General features: G+C 36.5%; 1 protein-coding gene and 1 long non-coding RNA gene across 2 annotated transcripts in view; both read right to left on the bottom strand.

The window, feature by feature from the left end:
- LOC104095606 (histidine decarboxylase-like) overlaps positions 1–13,147 on the bottom strand; it is a 196,148-nt gene that overhangs the window by 81,867 nt on the left and 101,134 nt on the right. The window lies entirely within an intron of this gene.
- Positions 139–4,365, bottom strand: LOC104119240 (uncharacterized). The gene is made up of 4 exons (XR_691380.4): positions 4,118–4,365; positions 1,840–2,028; positions 1,425–1,492; positions 139–415 (listed from the first exon to the last, which is right to left on the bottom strand). It is a non-coding gene; the product is annotated as an uncharacterized lncRNA (long non-coding RNA).

Genomic DNA, 13,147 nt, shown 5'->3' with positions numbered 1-13,147 from the left:
TTTTCAATTCTCAGGAAAAAGTTTACATATTCGAGGGTGTGTTTGGTACGAAAAGAAATATTTTCTATGGAAAATCCATGGAAGATGTTTCCATGTAAAATGAGTGGTTTTATCACTTATTTTCTCTTGTTTGGTTGGTGAGTGAAAAAACTTTTCCGGAAAGTATTTTTTACATGAGCATTTATACAATATTCCCTAAAGATCCGGATGTCACTGAGTACATGAGTATTTATAAAATAATATGGTCCGAAATACTGAAACACCATATAGGAAAGTAGAACAATATATGTAAATAAAACTAACAGATAAAGAAGGAGAGTCAAGGTCTGTGGACGTCAGAGCAGCTACCTCGAAAATCTTTGAACTGATAAAGCTCCGAAAACCAGCAAACCACCGTATCCGGAAGTACCTGAATCTGCGCCCGAAGTGCAGGGTGTGTACAACCAACCCAGTAAGTAACAAGTCTAACCTTTGAGCTGAAAGCAGTGACGAGCCCAACAGGTACAGTGCAAATATAGAAATAAAAGTACAAAAATATATACATGCTTTCAAGTTCAACAGTTAAAGCTCAAACAGGTAAAATATGCCAAGTGTAACTGAAATGAGGAATGATACGTCTCGATATTTACATTTCAATTATGTATGCCAACTGTAATGCAAAACACTGATGAAATCATACGGATACTCTCAGAGTATCAAATCACTCAGTCCTCACATTCACTCAATCCTCACAGTCAGTCATTCCTCACAATCACTTAGTCCTCATAGCCACTTAATCCTACCAATAGCTCGGCACTCGCACTCAACACTCGCACTCGCACTCACACTTAGTAGGTCATGCACTCACTGTTGATAAGTCAGACTCCGGAGGGGCGGATACAGCCCAAGCACTATAATAAGTCAATCATGGCATGAACTAATAAAGCATATTGTGGCATGCAGTCCGATCCCATAAATATCCTCACAATCAGTCCCTCGGCCTCACTTAGTCATCAGTCTCTACAGTCTCTCGGGCTCACAAGTCTTATGATATTCAGCCCAAACAATGATGATTTGATGCATCAATAAATGGCAACAGAGACTGAGATATGATATGCAAATAATAGCTGTGACTGAGTACATGATTGCAAATTAAGCAAGTAATTTAACAGCAACACGACCTCTACGGGTCCCAATAATACCAACATATGGCCTAAGCATAATTTCTAACAAGAATCACATCTCAATTTCTTTAACACATGGGAAATACGTGGAAAGTGACAAGTTATATGACTACACAGTTCCACGGAGTCAACCGAGTCACAATTCTTACGGTGTATGCCTACATGCCTGTCACCTAGCATGTGCGTCACCTCAATACCAATCACATAACACCTAATTCGGGGATTTATACCCTCAAAACTATGTTTAGAAGTGTTACTTACCTCAAGCCATGCAAATCTCTACTCCAATAATCTCTTGCCTTATGAATCGGCCTCGGAATGACTCGAATCTGGCTACAAAAAACACGATACAATCAACACAAGCCATAGGAATCATTTCAATATGAAAAAACTAAGTTGTTAAGCAAAAGTCAAAAAGTCAACTCAAAAAAATAACCGCGGACCCACATCTCGAAAGCTTATAAAAGTTTCAAAATCCGAACACCCATTCAACCACGAGTCCAACCATACCAAATTTATTAAATTCCGATACAAAATCGTCACTCAAATGCCCAAATTTTATTTTTTAATCTCTAGCCTAAAACTCCCAAAATTTCACCTCGCAAATACATAAACTAGGTAAAAAATTCAATAGGTAATTAATATTATTACATACAAATGATCAAGAGTGACTTACCTCGAGAAACCCCTCGAAATCCCTCTCAAAAGCGCCTTAATTCGAGTTTGCAAAGTCCAAAAATGATAAAACCTCGGAACCCTATGTTTATATTCTGCCTAGTGCTTTTCGCACCTGGGACCAACTTGACCGCATTTGCGGTTCTCCTGGCAACCTCCTGTGCTCACACCTGCAGACAAGGTTCCGCATCTGCGGAGCCGCACCGACAACCAACATTTTCACGACTCTATTTTTCTTGAAGAATTTAATTATTCTTCTAAAAATTCACACAAACCCAAAGAAACTAATGTGCTGCTTTATATTTTTACACAAAAGTAATGTTTAAATTTGTGCTCCATAACTAAAAAGAAAATACTCTATTTTTAGTTGAAAAAGAAAGTACTCTTTCTACAACATGAAAATAAAGTACTCATTTTATTAAAAGAAAAGAAAATACTTTTTCTACACCATGAAAAGAAAATATTCATTTTGTTGAATTGAAAAAAAAAACTTTTTCTACATCATGAAAATAATATTTTTTTGTTGAAATGAAAGAAAAACTTTTTCTATGAAAAAAGAAAGTATATGTTTTTGTTGAAATGAAAAAAATACTTTTTTATATCATGTAAAAAAAAATAGTCATTTGTTGAAATACAAAAATGAAATATATCTATAACATTAAAAAAAGTACTATTAATAATATTTTTATTTGGGGCGGGGGTGGGGGTGAGAGGATGGGTGGGTAGGCGGAGGTGGGGCGGGGGTTAGGTTGGGGTTGTGTGGGTTGATGGGGATAGGGAATAGGGTGAAGAAAGTTAAAAAGGAGTTTTAGAAAATATTTTTCCTTCTCTTGATAGGGAAAATATTTTTCTCCAATTGGATGAAAATGAGTTCATGAGAAAAATATTTTTCAAAACATTTAAGCCAACCAAATATTCCGGAAAATATTTTCCGGAAAATATTTTTTCCTTCGTAGCAAACACACCCTTAGTCTTTCCATACTTGTTCTTCTACATTTGGAGGCCGGTTTACAAAGTAACATATAAGAAAATGAGAAGAGCATTCTGTTAGAGCTGAAGCAACTATGGGGAAATCAGTTAGGATTCGAGTCGTTGAATTCCTATACCTCATATTGCAATTGATTTGTGTAGAATGCAGAAAAGGTTCTGACAAGCATCCATCTCGGAGAGAAACAACTTACTGGAATAATTCCACCAATTATATATGGACTCAAAAAGCCTAGAAGCTATGTTGCTCGAACTCTCCAAAAGTGCTGCCCCACCCGTGTCGGATCCTTCAAAAATGCACTAAATTTGAAGGATCCGACACGCACCCAATAATATTTTTGAAGAGTCCGAGTAACATAGCCTAGAAGTGATAACAAATTTTCTGGGGACCGGGTTTACCCACTATAGCTGGAATTTTAAGATTAAGAACATTAGGTCTTTGGTTGAATTATTAGGTGAGTACATGGAAAATCAAAGCTTAGACAAGTGGCTTCATCACAAGAGATCAATAAGTGAAAAAGCTATTACTGCTTCAGCACATTCTGTCTTGGAATGGAATACTAGACTGCAAAATTGCAGTTGGAGCTCTATGATACATGCATCACGAGTGCTCCCCACCAATCATTCATCGCGACATTAAGTGTAGCAATATCCTTTTAGACCATGAATTGAATGCCAAAATTGCAGATTTTGGACTGGCTAAGGTTTTGGCTAAGTGGGGAGAGACGGAGACTGCTTCTGCTATCGCTGGCACGTTTTGTAACCTTGCACCAGGTATATCTCATTATTAGAATACGAGTTATGTTTCTTATTCTTGAAATTTAAGAGTTTGCATCTACGTCAAAACTGAATGTCAAGAGTGATGTCTACAGCTTTGGTGTGGTATTAGTGAAGGAAGTTTTGCAAATTCTATAACTGGGCATTTGGACATAAAAATTGTAAAATTCCAAAAAAAGAGAAAAAGAATTTCAAGGGAAAATGGTATTTGAAAATTAGAGTTGTGTTCGGACATGAATATAATTTTGGGTTGTTTTTAAATTTTTGTGAGTGATCTGATTGAACATTTTGAAAAACAGCTTTTTGGAGTTTTTTAAATTCTTGAAAAATTCTAAAATTCATTTTCAAGAGAAAATTGAAAATTTTATGGCCAAACACTAATTTCGAAAAAAGTGAAACTTTTTCAAAAAAAAGTGAAAAATTTACAAGAATAATTTACTAACTAATTTACAAGAATTCAACTATTTTTTTCTAACATTCAAATAATGAAAATATACCAAAAATATATAACTAACCTTGTTATCGGAGAACACTGCTGCTGGAAGGGAGAGGAAGAGAAGACCCTAAGCTCTCTCGCTCAACCCGAAGCTTCGCCGCCGGAAGAAAAAAGAAGTTAAGATTCCGCCGTCGTCGTTGGAGAGGATGAGAGGGAAAAATACCGTGAAGAGGGGAGGTGGTGAAAGTGTTCCGCCATGGAGACAGGAAGGAGGTGGGAGTGTTTCGCCGTGGAGAGGGGAAGAGGTGGGAAAAGAGCAATATAAGAAAGAGAGGAAGAGAAAATCGAAGGAGGGGGGGGGGGGGAGGGGGGTTAAAACAATCTTTCGACTGTTTCGGTCAATAACTTAAAAAAATAAAATTAGATTTTAAAAAAATTGACCGTTTCAACAAATCATAGAACAAAAGGTACTTGAGATTACATTTATTTAGATCTTTGGGGTCTTTCACATACCCCATTAAAAGATAGTGTCAGGTATATGTTAATTTTCATAGATGATTATTCAAGGAAGGTTTGGGCTTATTTTCTGAAAAATTAAAGTGATTTTTTCTTAACTTTCAAAGAATGAAAAGTTTTGATTGAGAAGCAAACAGGAAAACAGGTTAAGCGGCTTAAAACAAATAATGACTTGGAATTTTGTAATGATGAATTTAAAGAATTTTGCAAGAATGAAGGAATTGCTCGACATCGTACTGTGAGAATGACACCTCAACAAAATGATGTGGCAGAAAGGATGAATATAACTCTTTAGGAAAGGGCTCGCTGCATGATTTCATATGCTGGGTTGACAAACACCTTTTGGGCAGAAGCTACCTCTATAGCTTGTTATATTGTCAATCGTGCTCCTTCTACACCCTTGAACTTTAAGACTCCAGAGGAAATGTGGTCAGGTACTCCTGCTAATTATTCTGATTTAAAGATATTTGGTTTCCCTGCATACATGCAGGTAAATGATAGAAAATTAGAGCCAGGGGCTAAAAAGTGCATTTTCCTTGGGAATGCATCTGGATTGAAAGGACACCGACTATGGTATCCTGATCCCATGACACCAAAAATTATAATTTGCAGAGATGTAACCTATGATAAATCCTCTATGTTATATTCTAGAAAGAGTTTTCTAGTTCTTGTAATACAGATAAAGGAAAGAGTACACAGAAGTAGGTGGAGGTTAAGATTGGCATTCCTTCTGAGCCAAGCTCATCAACTTTGGAGAAAAATATAGTTGAAACTCCTGAAGTTGAGCTAGAAGCTGAAATTCCTAAAGTTGAGTCTCCTGAAGTTGAACCGGAAGAAGAGGAGTATTCTATAGCCAATCATAGACCAAGAAGAAAAAGTAAACAACTATAAAGGTTTGGAGATTATATTGCATTTGCCTTTTCAGTTGCACAGGAAACTGAAGAAATTGAAGAACCATCAAAATATTCAGAAGCAGTTTCTGATGTTGACTCAGCCAAGTGGCCGATTGCAATGAATGAAACAATTGAGTCTCTCCACAAGAATGGTACTTGGTATCTTGTGAAGCCACCATTGGGAAAGATTTATTGGTTGCAAATGGGTATTCAAAAAAAAGGATGGCATTCCAGGGGTTGAAGATGCGAGGTATAAGGTACGATTAATTGCAAAGGGCTATAGTTAGGTACAAGGAGTTAATTTTAATGATATTTTCTCACCTGTTGTTAAACATAGCTCGATTCGTGTCTTGCTTGCCTTAGTTGTCATATATGATTTGGAAGTAGAACAGCTTGATGTTAAGGCAACTTTCTTACATGGCGAACTTGAGGAACAAATATACATGCATCAACCCAAAGGATTTGAAATTAAAGGAAAAGAAGATCACGTTTGCTTGTTGAAGAAATTCTTGTACGGACTAAAGCAGTCTCCAAGATAATGGTATAAAAGATTTGATTCATTTATGTTGGGTCATGGTTATTCTAGTAGCACGTATGATAGTTGTGTTTACTTCCGAAAGTTAAATGCTGGTTCATTTGTGTACCTATTATTATATGTTGATGCCATGCTCATTGCTCCTAAGGATTTGACAGAAATTCACAATTTAAAAAGTCAGCTAAAAAGTGAATTTGAGATGAAAGATTTGAGAGCAGATAAGAAAATCGTTGGCATGTAGATCAAAAGAGATCGAGGAGTTAACAAGCTATTCCTGACCCAGAAGAAGTACTTGGAGAAAGTCTTGGAGAGGTTTGGAAATCAACACCCACCATGTCCGGAAATACCTGGATATGCACAGGAAGTGCAGGGTGTAGCGTGAGTATAATCAACTCAGTAAGTAACAATACTAAATAAAGAACTAAAAGTAGTGACGAGCTTCACAGCTAAAGTTCAATTTCAAAAGAATCAACATAGTAAGGTAGGCATGCTTTCAAGTTCGGCAATTAAAGCCAAAACAGTAATTCATGTCAAGTTCAACTGAAACAGAAGATAATATCTCTCAGAAATTTCAAGACAGTGATATATGACAGCTGAAGTGTAACAATAATGAAGTCAATGCATCCTCTCAGAGCAACAACTACTCAGTCCTCCCATTCACTCCATCCTCACAATCACTCTTTCCTCACAGTCACTCATTCCTCTCAATAACGTACCACTCACACTCATTAAGTACCTGCACTCACTGGGAGTGTGTACAGACTCCGGAAGGGCTCCTTCAGCCTAAGTGCTATAAAAAGCCAATCATGGCATATATCAGTGAAACATGATGCAACGTGCAACCCGATCCCATAAATATCCTCATAATAAGGCTCTCGGCCTCACTCAGTCATCAACCTCTCCAGTCTCTTGGGCTCTCAGAAATCGGATAGCTTTATTTCTCAAGTATGCATGGATTCTATAAAATGACCCGACCGATCATTTTGCTTTCTAGATCTCTGTTCCCCTATTTGAGACTTTTTGTATGTGCTTTTACTTTATTTGACTTGTGGGGATGGTTGGTTTAGTTTTGGACTGGTTCAGGTTGAATTTAAAATACTTAGGACTCGCTTGGTATGAGGGATAAGGAATAATTAATCTCGGGACTAAATTTAAAAAGAGTTTATCCTATATTTGATTGGTAGAAAATTACGGTATAATTAATCTCGGGATTAGTTATCCCGATCGGGATTGTAATATTTTTTTTATCCCCATGAAAATATGAAATAACTAATTTCGGCTTAACTAATCTCGGGATAATTAATCTTGGGATAACTTCTTTCTAACCAAACGACCCCTTAGTTCCTTAATAATGGCCAAAGGTGGCCAAGTTTAACTTGAGTCAACATTTTGACTAAAAGATCTCGAAACCGGAATTTGATGGTTACAATATGTTCGTTTGATGATTTTGGACTTGGGCGTATGTTCGCATCGAATTTCGAGGTGATCTGGGAGTGTTTCGGCACTTAATATTGGAAGTTGGCGCCTTGAAAGTTTTAACGCTTCTTAAATTTTATTTGAAGTAGACTTTGATGTTATCGATGTTTGTTTGGTATTCCGACCCTGGGAATAAGTTCGTATGGTGATTTGTGACTTGTGCGTAAGTTTTGGCATCATTCCGAGTTGTCTAAGTTCGTCGCGTTCGGAGCTAGTTGAAGAAGTTTGAAGTTCATACGTTGATTAATTTTGTTTTAGGGTGCGATTTTCAGTTCCGATGTTGTTTTATGTGTTTTGAGGCTTTGAGCAGGTCCATATTTTATTTATGAACTTGTTGGTACAGTTGGACGAGGTACCGTGTGGCTCGGGTGAGTTTCGGACCACCCGGAGCTAAGTTCAAAATTTCCGAAATTTGTTGTTCTGGTTTTCTTCTTCGCGAACGCGGAGAAGACTTCACGTTCACGATGAAGGAATTGGGACGGAGGGTTTTTGTTATACACGGTCACAATAATAGGGTCGTAATCACAAAGTTGTGGGTCACTGGCCTCCGTATTCGAGTTGAAAGGCCTGGGTTTGGGGGCTCAGAAAGTGGATGCCCTACGCATTCGCAAAAGGCGGGTTGCTTTGGCGATGATTGGAGGGGACTAGTATTCATGAGAAGCTTCTCGCGATCGCGAAGAGGCTTTTCAGGGGCTTTGGCAGTTTTCCCTCCGCAATCGCGTGAGCATTTTTGCAATCACGAAGAAGGATCGTTGGGTAGTGACTTAAGTTAAAAACAATACTTAGGCTTAATTTCTCTATTTCTCTCAACTCTTGGCCTATTTTAGAGTTTCTTGGAGGGGATTTTTCACCTAGCATCTTGAGGTAAGTAATTTTTACATAATGTGAGTTTAATACACAGATTATGGGTAGATTTTAACATGTAAATTGTGAAAATTTTAGGATTATGTTGAAAAACCTAGAATTTGGTAAAAATGGGATTAGACCACGAAAATAATTATGGAATTGAGTAGAAATTATATATTTGAATTCGTAAGGTCATGAATAATATTTATTAACAAACATTTTCGGAATTCAGGTACGTGGGCCCGGGGGTGACTTTTAGGAATTTTTCAAATTGAGTAAGGTAATTACTCTAATAATTGAATTGTGAACTTTTTAGCATATATTGATTAGTTTGTACGATCTTTAGCTAGTTTCGGATTGCTCGACACCGATTTGAGGCTATTAGTGTGATTTGTGGACCGAAAAGAGGACTTGGAAACGAGGTAAGTCTCTTGCCTAAACTTATAAGAGGAAATTATACCCGTAAGTGTTTTAAATTGTTATTTGCTAATAATTGTGCGTGCTACGTACGCACGTAGTGACGAGAGTCCGTACATAGCTAAAATTATGCTTATGTCCGGATAGTCTTAGGACTTTACCATGCAATACTTGTATTATTTGAACCCAACTTGTTAGTTTAATTACTTAAATTTATAATAAAAATTGGATATGGGCTTTTATGATACTAAGCTTCATTATCTTGAGTTTTGGCAGAACATTTGATTGTTGGTGGAAATTTTACCTTCTTTGAGTATTATTTCTGTGTTGTAGTCGTTGACCGTAGTTTGTAGAGTTTCTCTATTCCTATGGATCGGACTGAACGCTTTGGCAGTATATTTAGATGCATCTATGGTTCGCACTGGTCGGCCCTTGGCAGTCTACAAGATTATTATGGATGGGGCTGTATGACCTCGACATAATTCGTGTGTGATATTGCTATGATTCCGACTGTACTTGGTATTTCCTTTATGACCTGAGATTTGATAATTACATTATGACTCTTATTTGTTAAAAAATGGCATGTGATAATTGAAGATTTTAAATTGACATTCTGTTAAGGGGTCATTATTTATTGTTTATAATTTTTGCACTTTATTTATTGACCTCTAGTAGTGTCGATGTCGATCCCTCGTCACTACATCCTCGAGGTTAGAGTAGATACTTACTTGGTACACGTTATTTACGTGCTCATGTTACGTTTCTACACAAATTGTGTACGTACTAAGGCAGGTACATATGGTATCCGATCAGATGCGCATCCACAATACCTAGAGACTTAGCAGTGAGATGCTCCTCCATGCTCTGATCGCAGCACCCGAATTCTCCTTCCCATTGCCCTTTATTTTATATTTCTATCTATTTTATATCAAATAGTAGTTGTAGTGGTTTGTATATTATATTAGATTGCCCATGCACTTGTGACACCGAATTTTGGGAATTTCTAGTAGATACTTATGATTTTGTTTTGTCTATTAATATCACTATTTCACTCTCACGTTTTATTTTATGCTTTATATCACCGTGACTATTTATCCTTGATATCTTCATTATATAAAATTCATTACTTTAAAAATAATAAAATAAATAATTAAATGGATAATTCACCGTTGGCTTGCATAACGGTGGCGTTGGGCGCCATCAAGGCCTGTAGTGGAAATTGGGACGTGACATTCTATTATTTGGCTTATGAATGAATTTAACTCGAGTAAAATTGACCTATCCAAAGATTTCTATACAACAAAGAAATTAGTTTCAAAGTTGGATATTTCATCGATGAGAGGGGATTGATTGTTGCGGGAATGATTGCATGTTATTCTATAAGGATGATGTAGCTTTAGAGAATTAAAAATTTTGTAACCAGTCACATTACAAGAAAGTTAAAAAAATTTGTATCGAGAGGCTAGAAACTTGAATTACAATCATTCTCTAGTCATCCAACCGCATTATTCACTGATGGTACTTCTACTTCACAAAACGAAATTAAAGCTATGCAAAAACAAATTAATGATTTGACGCAATAATAGAGTACATGCCAGGCTTTGATGTGGAGATTTATGAAAAAGCAAGGCAATAATGTTACAGTAGAGGAATTTGACAATGACTAAGAAACTAAACCTAACGACAAGGAATAATATTTTGGTTGTGTTTAGACGTGGTTGTAATATATAGACATGCCTTTGAAGTTATGATGTGTTTACACTTAATTGAAGGTTATGAATACAGTTTGATTGAACTGTTTTAGGCTTTATACGATTTAGTTGAGACTTATAAACGTAAATGTGATAAATTATGAAGTGTTTACACTTCTTTGAAAGGGTTTTAATGCTTAGGCTAGTAAGATATTTGGTGTTTTGGGTTCAATTGGTTGAGCGATTGTGAATTAGGTCTTTTGGTTGATTGTTTGGCTGGCTGTTTTATTTGGCAGGTGATGTAGCTGAAAATATAGCAGAATTCTATTGAAATAAAAAAATTCCCAAAAACTTCGACCTCATATGTTAGAAATTTATATAAAAGAATTATTTAACTTAAATTACCCACTGATTCCGTAAGAAAATATAATTTACAAAGAATATATTTTAAAATGTGCGACCGAATCGGTCAGAATATTAATTTTTTTTAGTTGTCCGACCGAATCAGTTGAAGTATTTAGTTATTTAATTATATCATATTTTAAATTAACGACAATTTCGGTTGGAAAACTTATGACCATTTCAGTCGGAAACTCGAAAAACATGGTCATTCCTTTTTTTCCCTCTAATTTTTGACTGTTTTGGTTGGAACCTTCCGACCAATTCGTTTGCAATTTATAATGACCCGATCAGTCATTTTATGTGTTTAAGCCCTTTTCTCCTTTAAAAACTTTTTGTGTATGTATTTGTGGTTATGTGACTTGAGGGAATGGTTGGTTTGGTTCCGGAAGGTTTGGATTGATTTGGAACGCTTGGCTCTTAGTTTGGAAGCTTAAGTTAGAAATGTTGTCCGAGGTTTAACTTTTGTAGAAATGAACCTGTAATGGTGTCTTGATGGTTCTTGTAGGTTTGTATGCTGATTTCAGACATAGGCGTATGCTCAAAATTTGATTCGGAGGTTCCCTGGTTGATTTGACTTATTTTGTCAAAAGTTGGCAATTTGAAGGTTTTAATTTTTTTAAAGTTTGACCATAGTTTGACTTTATGGCTATCTGGTTCTGATTTTAGTTCGGGACTTGGAATAGATCCGTTTTGTCATTTATGACTTGAGTGTAAAGTTTTCTGTCATTCTAGGTTGCTTTGATAGAAATCAAACGTTTGACTGTGTTTTTAGAAGTTCTTGAGTTTCACGTGTTTTAAAACTTGATTCATGGTCTTATATGTTATTTAGATAATCTGAGTACGCGAGCGAGTTCGTATGATATTTATGTACTTGTGTTGATATTTGGCGTGTATCCCATGGGGCTTGGATGAGTTTCGGAGGCGTTTCAAAATGTTTGAGTGAGTTTCAATTTTGCTGATTATTAGGTTGATGCTTCAGATCTCGCAAATGAGAGTTCTTGTTCGCATTTGCGAAAAGGGATCCGCATTTGTGAGGTGGGGTGGAACTGGTATGTTTGCAATTGCAAACTTCCAGATCACTTTTTCAATGGGGAGCTGGGGCTGGGACTACCGCATTTGCGTGCGATTTATTTCTCACATTTGCGGTGCCATTCGGGTTTGCTTTGCGGACATCTTGTCGCATTTGCGACTTCTAGGGGTGTTGGCAGGGTTCTCTTTTGCTAACAATGGGTCGTATTTCTAGTGGTCGCATTTGCACACCCAAGGTCATAAATGCGACTTCTGCAGCTGGGCATATAATGAAAATTTCGGGACTTAATTTCATTTATCACATTTTTGAGCCATAGACTCAGTGAGAGATGATTTTAGGAGGATATTTTCAAACACAACTATATGATAAGTGATTTTGATCCATATTTCATACCACAATTGCATTTTCTACATTTGTTGCATCTGTGACAGACGCAAGATTTGCCAACACGTCTGCTTCAGCATTTTCCTCCCTAGGTATTTGCACGGCTTTCCATGTCTGAAATTGTCTAAGAAATTCTCGTACCTTTTCGATGTATTGTTGCATTCGCGTCTCTCTTGCCACGTAAGTCCCCTGCATTTGATTGACCACCAGCTGCGAATTACTTTTTGATCAGAATTTGTTCGATACCAAGTTCTCGTGCCAGTTGCAAGCCTACAATCACACCTTCATAGTCTGCCTCATTGTTAGTGATTGGATAACATTTTATTGCTTTTCTTATGACTTCACCTTATTGTGAAATTAAAACAATACCTAAACTTGCTCCTTTAACATTTGAGGAACCGTCAGTAAATAAGGTGCAAATCCCCGGATTAGCTCCGGTAAACATTTGTAGTTCTTGTTCTCCTTTAGAAACTACGTTCGTGCAAAAATCTGCTACAAAATCTGCTAATACCTGCAATTTAATTGTAATTCTATATTGATATATGATATCATACTCACTGAGTTCTATTACCCATTTAGCTAATCTACCTGATAATTCCTGTTTATGCAGTATTTTTCTTAGTGGGAAAGCAGTTATAACTGAAATAGGATGACACTGAAAGTAAGGTCGTAACTTTCTTGATGCCATAATAAAAGCTAAAGCAAGCTTTTCTAGGTGTGGATATTGTGTCTAGCATATAGTAAAGACTTACTAACATAATATATTGGGGATTGTTTACTTTTATCTTCACGTACCAATACCGCATTTACCGTAACTCCTGACACAGCAAGGTAAATAAACAATCTTTTACCATTTTTTTGTTTGGCTAACAGAGACAAATTTGATAGATACGACTTTAGGTCCTTGAGAGCTTGTTGG

This window comes from Nicotiana tomentosiformis, chromosome 8, assembly GCF_000390325.3.
Source record: "Nicotiana tomentosiformis chromosome 8, ASM39032v3, whole genome shotgun sequence".
NCBI lineage: Eukaryota > Viridiplantae > Streptophyta > Magnoliopsida > Solanales > Solanaceae > Nicotiana > Nicotiana tomentosiformis.
The sequence above is the reverse complement of the archived record's forward strand: the minus strand, read 5'-3'. Positions and strand labels throughout refer to the sequence as shown.